The following is a 10149-nucleotide window of genomic DNA, read 5'->3' on the forward strand; positions in this document are numbered from 1 at the left end:
AGGTATTAGACTAAGTAGACTAAATAGACTAAGCCCCCATGCTCCCCCCCCCTTTTCTTTGTATTCTGCTGTTGTATTCTGCTGTTTGTATTCTGCTGTTGTATTTGATGTTATGCTTTTGAAACTGATATTATCCTAGATAAAGTTCTATGTTCTATCCGTCTGTCTTTCAATGTTATATGAGATACTTAAAGTGTGGTTCCTGTGGAAATAAGCCTCGGCTTTCTAGGATCTCCTTTTAGTTGACCTTGTACCAGTGATTTGTACTGTCATGAAACTGTACTTTTTTCTATTGCAAACTTCTAATACATTTTTCAATCAATCAATCAATTCATTCTGGCCAATATAGCCCATTTCCAAAACAACATGAAAATCCCCTTCAAACAGGAATAAAACGATTTGTGACATAGTGTGAACTATGTTCACAGTTGTTTTGTCATGATTATAGCCTGTTGTGTTTATCTTTATACTACATTTTATCAAAGAAGACCACTGTTTACCTACATACAAAAATATGCTAGGATTTTTGGGACATCTAGTCACCATTGTGAATGACGTGACGTGAATGGATAGCCAATGGCAGAAAAGCAAGTGTAAATATAGCTATATACATTTAAATGCAACGCAATTACATTTTATAACTAGAAGCAGTGCTCTTCCGAGCACAGGTCTCCACCAGGACGTACGTCCCGGTGGTGCTACTGTATAATAGGCCAATGTAAAAAGGGTGGCATATGTTCTTCACCTTAGATCTTTCATTGCAATCGGACGATGCATGCATGATTTGAAGCATTGTGTTCGAAAAATGTGTTTTGCTAAAGTCTACCTGCTGGTGGCGCTATAACAGGCCAATGTGAAAAAGGTAGCATTTGTTTGACCTAGTGGGAATATGCATGGCAAATTTCACGGTAATCGCAAGCTGCGTTGATGATTTGAGGCATTTTGTTCAAAAACGGAGCAATCCTGCAAACTTTGGAAGCCAATATTAGCCAATCAGGATGGAATATGAAATATCAGACGGATCGGACTTGATCACATGACTATAGAGACACTGTGTACCGATTTGCGTGATTTTTGGATACAATCTCAATGAGTAATATCCAAAAATGTGTTTTACATAAGTCGGCCCAAAGGTGGCGCTATAAAAGGCTGATGTGAAAAATGCAGGGCAAAGGTTTATCCTTAGCCTCTAGGGAGTGCGCTTCCAAAGTTTGAAACTGATCGGTGGAGTTATAGGTAAAACCACAAATCGGCCTGTTATAGCGCCACCATGAGGCTGATTTAAAAAGAATAAAGTGGTATTTCTTCCTCGGCCTAGTGGGAACTTGTGTGCGCGATTTCATGATAATTGCACTTTGCGTTTGTGATTTGAGGCATTTTGTTCAAAACGGCTCAATCCTACAAACTTTCGAAGCCAATCTTAGCCAATCAGGATGGAATATGCAAAATCGGACAGATCTGTGTCGATCACATGACTGTCGAGATACTGCCTACCGATTTGTAGGATCTTTGGACAAAATATGTAAGAGTAGTGCACACTGCACAGAAATGTGTTTTGCAAACATCGGCCACTAGGTGGCGCTAGAAAAGGCCCATGTGAAGAATTCAGGGCAGAGGTTCTAGATTGGTATCCAGGGAATGTGTGTGCTCACTTTGGCAGCGACCGGGCCAACGGCGACTGAGATTAGGTGCACACAAACTGCGAGGACACACGGACGGACGGACGGACGGACGGACGCACGGACACACAGACACACGGACGGACGGACACACGGACGGACGGAGGGGAAAACATACTCTCCCCCATGCCTTCGGCTGGTGGAGACAATAATGTATACATGACTGGACGTTGTGGACGCCGTCAAAAAATTTAACACGGGCGATCTTTGAGTTTGGACGCTGTCACCGGAGCGTCCGACGTTGACGTTGGCGTCGGCAGTGGAGCACCCTTCATTGATTAAAACGGGAGCGTTCCCAGCGTTGATGTTGATGTTGACGCGACGCTCGACACGCTCGGTGGAGCCGGGGGCAGCTATAGGGCCGCAAGTGCGCCGCACCCCAGAGGCAAAAGAATAAATAGGCCTATATTTTGAATTCTGAATTCTGTGATTTATTTAAAATAAGCAAGCCAGCAAGGCAAATATGATCTAATAGTGAGTAACCAGTGAGTAAAAGGTATAATCTGCCGTGAATGCCACTCAATTTGTTGATAAGAATGTCCTACGTTGTAGAACGTTACTGATTGGTGAGAAGCGACCACATAACTTTCTGTGTGCACAAAGATGGATCTGGCTCACTTAAAAGAGCCGTTCAAAAGACTGGCTCATTTGGCTCCTCTTTCACTCAATCTCAATCACTGTACTCAGTCAGTACTCAGTAGAGTATCAAGGAGATGTTGAATTTGGGGGGGAGGGGGTCTCCCCCCAAATGAACGGCTCCCTACTGCGAGCTGGATCCCATCGTTCACTTCAAAGATCCGTTCAAAAGATTTGATTAGTTCGCAAATGTCCCACCTCCATCGCAGTTCCTAATGCTGCGTGGTGGTGGACATTAACCCCTTCATGCCCGTGGACAGCTCACCAAGACAGCAGCACACACAGCCACTCATTGTTTAACCACAAGGACACCAGTCAAATAAAATGCCATGAAAAAGCTTCATTCTGAAGAAGACGATTAATATCATCCTTTTCATATTGACTTTAAGTTTTAGATATGAATTATGATACATAATTATATGATTCATTTATTAGGTTATATTTATGTGAACTACTGTCTGAACTTACAGTATAGGAGACCATGTTTTGGTTGTACTGTAAGTTCAGGCTGGTGGATTGCAGGATATGGTGACTGTGGTTACCCTGACAAGGAGATCATGTTTTGGTTATACGTGTCTCTGTCTTCTTGTTATGATAATGGGAACAAATCAATGAGTCCCACGATCTTACTGTCATATACTGTATTCTTTATATACTGTATGTTAACTTCCATCTTGGGAAGAGAGAATTAGCAAGCTGCCACTAGGATGGTATGCTCACTGTTTGTCTCTTTGTCTGACTCTCTTCAATACAGCAATTTATTGATTGTCCTTTGGCTCGTCTCTGTCTTATTTTGGTTATGGATTTATCCATATCCATATTAATTTAACTTAATAATTTATTTAACAAAGACGTTTTAAAGGTCTGTCACTAAAGTGAATAGTTAAAGGTGACAGAGTGAAGCTTATAAGGAACTGTGTCAAAGTAAAGGAGAATATTCATTGCATCTTCATTAACCAATTTAAGAGACTCATTTGATTCATTCACAAGAAGTTAAAAACACCCTTATGAACACCCTTATGTAAATGGCACAGTGAACTAAGGACATTTTCCTTTTGAGTGGTTCTATTTGGTGTGTGTTTTTTTTTTTTTTTATTATTATTATTTTTTTAAATAGCGCTCCCCCTGGAGAACAAATACCCAGCCGCCACTGGCCGGGGGGTTACTTAGACATATGCCTAGTAAGGCTAGGGCTCCACCAAAAAGACGGCATCGTGGTGGCATCGGACGTTGTCAAAAAATGAACCGGGGTGAATTTGAGCGTCCGACGTTGACGTCGGCAGTGGGCACCCTTCATTAATTAAAACGGGCGCATTCCCAGCGTTGACGTTGACGCGATGTTCGACACGCCCGGTGGAGCCTGAGGGTAAAACAGACCTGAGTTGCACTGTACTACAAAAATTGCAGATGCGAGCTCACAAAGTCACATTGCAACACATTATGAGCTTGTAGATCTACTATTTTTGATGAATGTTCCCCCCAGAATAAGGATGCTGGGCTTCAAGTGGTTAAGTTTAAAGTTATTTTTAATCAGTCATAATGGGAACATGTATTCTATATAAAGTGAACTATATTTAATCAATTAAACCTATAGGGTTTAAGAGGTTAAATATGACAGCTGGATGAGTGCTCCACGCACCTACACATCTTAATTGACAATGTTCAGAGGAAGACCCTCAAAGGCTCTCAGCCTCCCAGGCTCCAATACACGCACACTGGACAGAACCTTTCTCCCCACTGTACTAGAGTGTGCATAATTATACTTTCATGTGTTATAGATCCACAGATGTCACTTCTGCTTTGTTCAATGTTCACTTTGTGTGCTCTCTCTATATGTGCTCTCTCTCTGTGTGTGTGTGTGTGTGTGTGTGTGTGTGTGTGTGTGTGTGTGTGTGTGTGTGTGTGTGTGTGTGTGTATGTGTGGCATCTTAAAGAGGAAATAGGCGCTTCAGCCGAACACGCAGCAGAAGGGTCTATGTCAAAGTTTCAGTGAGTAGCTCTCAGTCTGTTTCAGTGAGTCAGTTTGTCAAGATGAAATTTGCATCGACCCATATAATATCATGTAAGTACATTGTTAGTCAGTTTGTCAAGATGAAATTTGCATCGACCCATATAATATCATGTAAGTACATTGTTATAATCTTATTTTAGTTGACTTTGAGACAAAACACTTGCTCTTTTCACTAAACACACACAAGGTGATTAAGTATTTTTTTTATGTGGAGCAAATGAAAGCTGAAAATGGTCTCACTGGTTTAACTTTCTGCCGGCCTACCAGGACCTACTAAGTTTAAAACCAACATCGGATTCATGCCAAGTGTGCAGCCTTGATTTGAGTGCATACACTGGTGTATAAATGATGATTTGAGTGCCTGTGATAATAATTTGCATAGATCGATGCCTTGTTTAATACAATAAAAGGCACGCATGATCATGCAACAGGAAGAGGAAAGCCTAATTACACTCCACTGAAAGACGCTGTAATTTTTCAAAAATGATAGATCTACAAGGTAACAACGCTATAGGGCTGATGGACGCAGGGTATCTGCATTACCTCCCCCTTTTAAGCAGTTCAAATGCTGCCAACGGCCCCACATGTACATGCAGGTGCATCCATATGTGAGCGTGTGCGTTCCCCTTAACCTCACATCTGCATTTCTCTCATTCACTTCACATGCTGCTGTTGTGTCGGGCCACTGGCCACTGTAGATAGAGTTACGCTCACGATTCAAGGGATAGTTCACCCCCCAAATACTCTTTTTCTATTGATTATTCACCCCATGGAGACTTGAATTCATGAATAGTTTTTGTTGCAATCCTAAGCCAATAATTTGATGGCCAGCATTGGTTCCCTATGGAGACACAAAGAGCCTGCTTTTTGGAGACATACAGAGAGTCTACTCAAATGATTGGCTTAGGAATGCGACAAAAACAAAAAACTATCCCTGTAAGAAAACAAGAATCGACACACAGTCAATTTAAAATCTGGTGGATTGGTGTGTTGAAGTTAGTGTTGGTGTTCTTTCTCATGTATATTTCATAATATTCTAACTTACTGTAGTCTATATGTCTAGGGATGGCCAAATGGAGATTTTTTCTTAACCGATAACCGTCAGGCCTTATCAGTTAATTAACCGTTAACCGTTAAGGAAATGTGTTCAAAAATGCGCTATTTTAGCGATTTAAAAAAGGAAAATAGGCCTACACACGTTTTTCCCCATAATAAAGTGCTATATTTACACATTAAAAACCATAACACTGGGAGAAACAAGAATACAAATGTTTTCTAAAAGAAATGTGTTTTTGCAAAGAAACGGATTGAAATGATAAGTCTGTAATGTGACGCGCTGGTCGCCAGGCACGTGCGCACATAGAGCAAAAGGGGCTTGAGCCCTTAACTTGTATCCGTATGAAAAGGCCCTTTTAGAAATGTCAGCCCATGCCTCTCTAAAATTCTGTGCACTCCCTGGACCCTGGCTATTGCCTAACAAAACCAGCATGAGACGCATGTAGCCGCATGTAGCAATAACTTCCAATCGTATGACTTTTGGAATCGTTGAATCGGCTAAACGTGATGTCCATTTCATTCATTTACTTCTCTCACGCCCGTGTTTTGTGTGTGCTGATGCAGCGATCATTGAATTTGCGACTCTGAGCTTTGTTATTTTCGCATAGCCTACTATGTAACCAAGACGACTTTAGCGTTCCTCACGTCATCAATGTAACATTAGAAAGTTGTGTTTTAAGCTCTTCTTAAACAGAGAATAGAGAATAGAGTTTTATTTGTCATTATTACACAGAACAAGTCAGTGAATAACGAAATTTGAAACAGGATTCAATGTGACGACGCGGGTCTGTTTTGTAAAATCCAATCGACGAGAGAGCATGTTTCCTGATGAACAAGTCAGCGTGTACAGCCAAATCAAGCACGCAGCGGCAGACTCGCAGTTGTATAAATGCATGGATGTTACACAGATATTGGTGTCCAGAAATGTGTGACCACAGGGCCTGACCATAGAGTTATAGGGCCTGACCTGTGAAGTGTGAAGGAATGGTGCTCCCTGCTGGACAAAATATTTCATTACACCAGTCTAGGATTCCATAGCCTGGAGGAGCGGTAAAGTCCCCTGCTATTGGCCCTAATGCAGTACCCCCCATCCCATCGTTTGGAGGGCCGCTCCCAATCATGAAACTAGCTTGGTTACCATGTGACATTGGACAGCCAATCGGCAAATAGGTCTCCTGAATGTCTCGCCAGAAAATGATCTCTTTAAAGATCTGGTTTACACCAGATAAAAATACCCTATAGACGAGAGCCATTAGCCACATTGTTGTTGTGTGTCTAATGAGATCAGGCTTTTATTGAATTGCACAAGTCATTCCATGCTGCACTGCCGAGTGCAAAAGAGGATTCCAACATATTAATCTAATTATCACCCCGACCTGCACAAAGTTAACATTTACAGTATCAGCCCTGATGTTCCTGAAGTTACATTGGTGACCTCTAACCCGTTGCGATCCGACACACACACACACACACACACACACACACACACACACACACACACACACACACACACACACACACACACACACACACACACACACACAGTGGTTTGCATGTGATCGAAGAGAAAGTATTTGGTTTTCTGTCACAGTTTTTATTATAATCCACAATGAATAATCTATAATGAATGGATTGTATTAGATTTTTGAATTAAATCTACTCACATTTCATGGAATTAAATGTGAGCAGATAATTAATATATGCAGCTCTAGTCTAGAACACCCATCTCTGGGATACATGACAATCATGTCATAAAGTTGTCGTTGATGATTGAACCATGATTAATGTATTTTATGAAGGGGGGAAAAGATTTAAATGAACGATATACCGGTATATATTAACTATTCACATGCTACTTAAAGCATATTTATTTGTTGTATTATTTTACTGTATAGTAAAATCTATGAGACCCCAACTTTGATTGGCTCCCACAAGTTTCCCAAGACAAATCTGCGATGTCCCTATAGCCAAAAATGTTCCATAAATTATGGCATGTTCTAACTGTGTGCCATATTTCATGCTTTTATCGTAAAGTGCACGATCTTTGCCCGAAACGGTCGGACTAACTGGCCCTCCACAACATCAGGGTCTTGAGCACTGTACTGTTGTTAGCTCTGCTGTCCCGCTGCAATTTGCAGAGGTGGAATAAGTATTCACATTTTTTTATTTAAGTAAAAGTATCGATACTGCATTGGAGAAATACTCTGTTACAAGTCAAAGTTCGGAATTAAAAACGTACTTGAAAAAACATACAAAAGTATAGGCATCAAAATGTAAAGTAACAAAAGTAGAAAGTACTCGTTATGCAGAATGTCCCGTTTCACAAGTTTTCATCAAATGAAATTAAATGTATAAAATCTTTTGAAAATAGCAGATCTATAGCTTGTCGATCAGCTTTTTTCAAATGGCCAAAAAGTATGGGAGGCTCTCTCCATTCCGACATGTCGCCACTCCGAAATTGACTTCTTATTGTCGGAGTGGCGACACTCCCATGGGCCTAAGGTTTAGGGTTAGGGTTAGAGATAGGGTTAGTGTCGGAATGGACATGTCGGAAAGGAGACATGTCGGAGTGGAGAGATACACTCAAAAAGTATATACGTAGGGCTGAAGTGGTTACTGTATGTTTTGTAATAATAATCAAATCTACAAAGTAACTAATTAAAGTTGTCAAAGTACCATATTTGGATCCAAGATGTAGTGGAGTAAAAGTAAAAGCATTGGGAATTGGAAATACTCAAGTAAAGTACAAATACCTCAAAATTGTACTTAAGTAGGCTACAGTACTTACAGTAAGTAAATGTACTTACTTTACACCTCTGGCAATTTGTCTATGTAGTTGGTGCACCTCTTTCCCCTGCAGCTTCCCCTCCCCTAAATGCATATTGTATGTGGGGTTTTACTTTGACTGTCACAGTGTGTTTGGAGAAAGTGCAGATAACCTTTAAACTTTAATTTGTCAGGTTTGTACACACACATGAATGATGAAGGAGCAGTTCAAGAGTTAGTCCAAATTGGCAGCTAGAAAACAAAAGAGGGCAGACACAAATCTAAATCCAATATGTAGTAAAAGTGAAAAATCAAGTCAAGTGAGCAGTGCTATTTATGACTTGGGGGGTAGGACATATGCACATACAGACTTGGGACATACATACACACAAAGCCAGATATAGGAGGGGCTAGCACTGCTCAAAAAAAACAAACTTAAAGCACCTGGTAGCATAACTTACTGTTGTGAGGTGGATGGAATGTGGAAGGGACACACAGAGAGAGAGAGAGACAGACAGACAGACTTGAAAGATGCAGTTCTGGGAAATTGCAAGTGTGGTGAGAGGCACGTTTCTGCAGCAACACAGGGTTCCTTTCACCTCTACACTTGGCCAGATGTCAGGTCACCTCCACACTTCAGCGGAATTCCTCCCCGGACTATTTATCTCCCCTCGTTGGGAAGCGAACCCGGTCGCTGGTTTTAGTGGCCTGTGTGCTCGAGCCTCTACCCACTGAGCTACCGTGCGGCAGGCCAATCGCTGCTTTTTTGGGGGGGGGTATTATCTTTGACAACGGGGATACTGGGGGACGAAGATTTACGGTTCTTACTTTTCTGTCCATAATGGCACATACATACTATGCCTAAACCTAACACAAACCCTAAACCTAACCTCAGAAACTATGCCTAAACCTAAACCTAACCTCAGTAAAACTATGCCTAAACCTAACCCAAACCCTAACCTCAGTAAAACTATGCCTAAAACTAAACCTAAACCTAACCCTAATCTCAGTAAAACTATGCCTAAACCAAACACTAACCCTAACCTATTAAATGAATAAAACTAATAAAACACATCTAATACCAGTAAGACTCCCTAATCGGGAGATAAGCGACCGTTAGGCCAAAAATGTGTTTTTCCAAAATCGTCCTGATGGTGGCACTTGATGGGACAGATGCGTTTTGATTACATGACTGTAGAGATACTGTGTACCGGTTTGCGTGATTTTAGGACAATCTCCAAAAATGTGTTTGAAAAAATCGGCCTGATGGTGTCGCTAGATGGGACAGATCCATGTTGATGACATGAGTGTAGACATACTGTGTAGCGATTTATGTGATTTTAAGGCAAAATCTGTCGGAGTAGTGTCCAAAAATGTGTTTTAAAAAATCAGCCTGAAGGTGGCGCAATATGGGACAGATCCATGTTGATGACATGAGTGTAGACATACTGTGTACAGATTTGTGTGATTTTAGGGCAAAAATTGTAGGAGCAGCGTCCAAAAATGTGTTTTGCAAGAATCGGCCTCATGGTGGCGCTAGAAGAGGGCCATGTGAGAATTGATGGGTGGAGGTTGTGGTTTGGCAGGCAAGTTTGGTGCAAAATTTGGCATGGATCGGGGCAACGTTTGCGGAGATATGAGCAGGGCAAAAGTGTGACGTGTGACTGACAGACTGACTGACTGACGGAGGGACGGACGGACGGACGGACGGACGGACGGACGGACTGACAGCCGGTGGAGGTTTGGATAGTATAGGAGTGCAAGTAACTGCGACCTAACGGTCGCAAAAACTATGCCTAAACCGTGAGGTCACTTCCTGCCACTTGTGGAGGTTCCTGTCTTGCGTGGACCTGGGAGGTACCCCTGTGGGGGAGTCTACTGGTAAATTTGGGGAGACCAGGGCTGGTTGTCACAGTGCTTAGGCCTATTCTACAGCCAAACTAGAGGGCGCTGTTTCACCATGTTGATATCACTCATGTAACATAACATCAGAATAATTTC

Source organism: Nannobrachium achirus (assembly GCF_963921795.1).
Source record: "Nannobrachium achirus genome assembly, chromosome: 17".
Classification (NCBI taxonomy): domain Eukaryota; kingdom Metazoa; phylum Chordata; class Actinopteri; order Myctophiformes; family Myctophidae; genus Nannobrachium; species Nannobrachium achirus.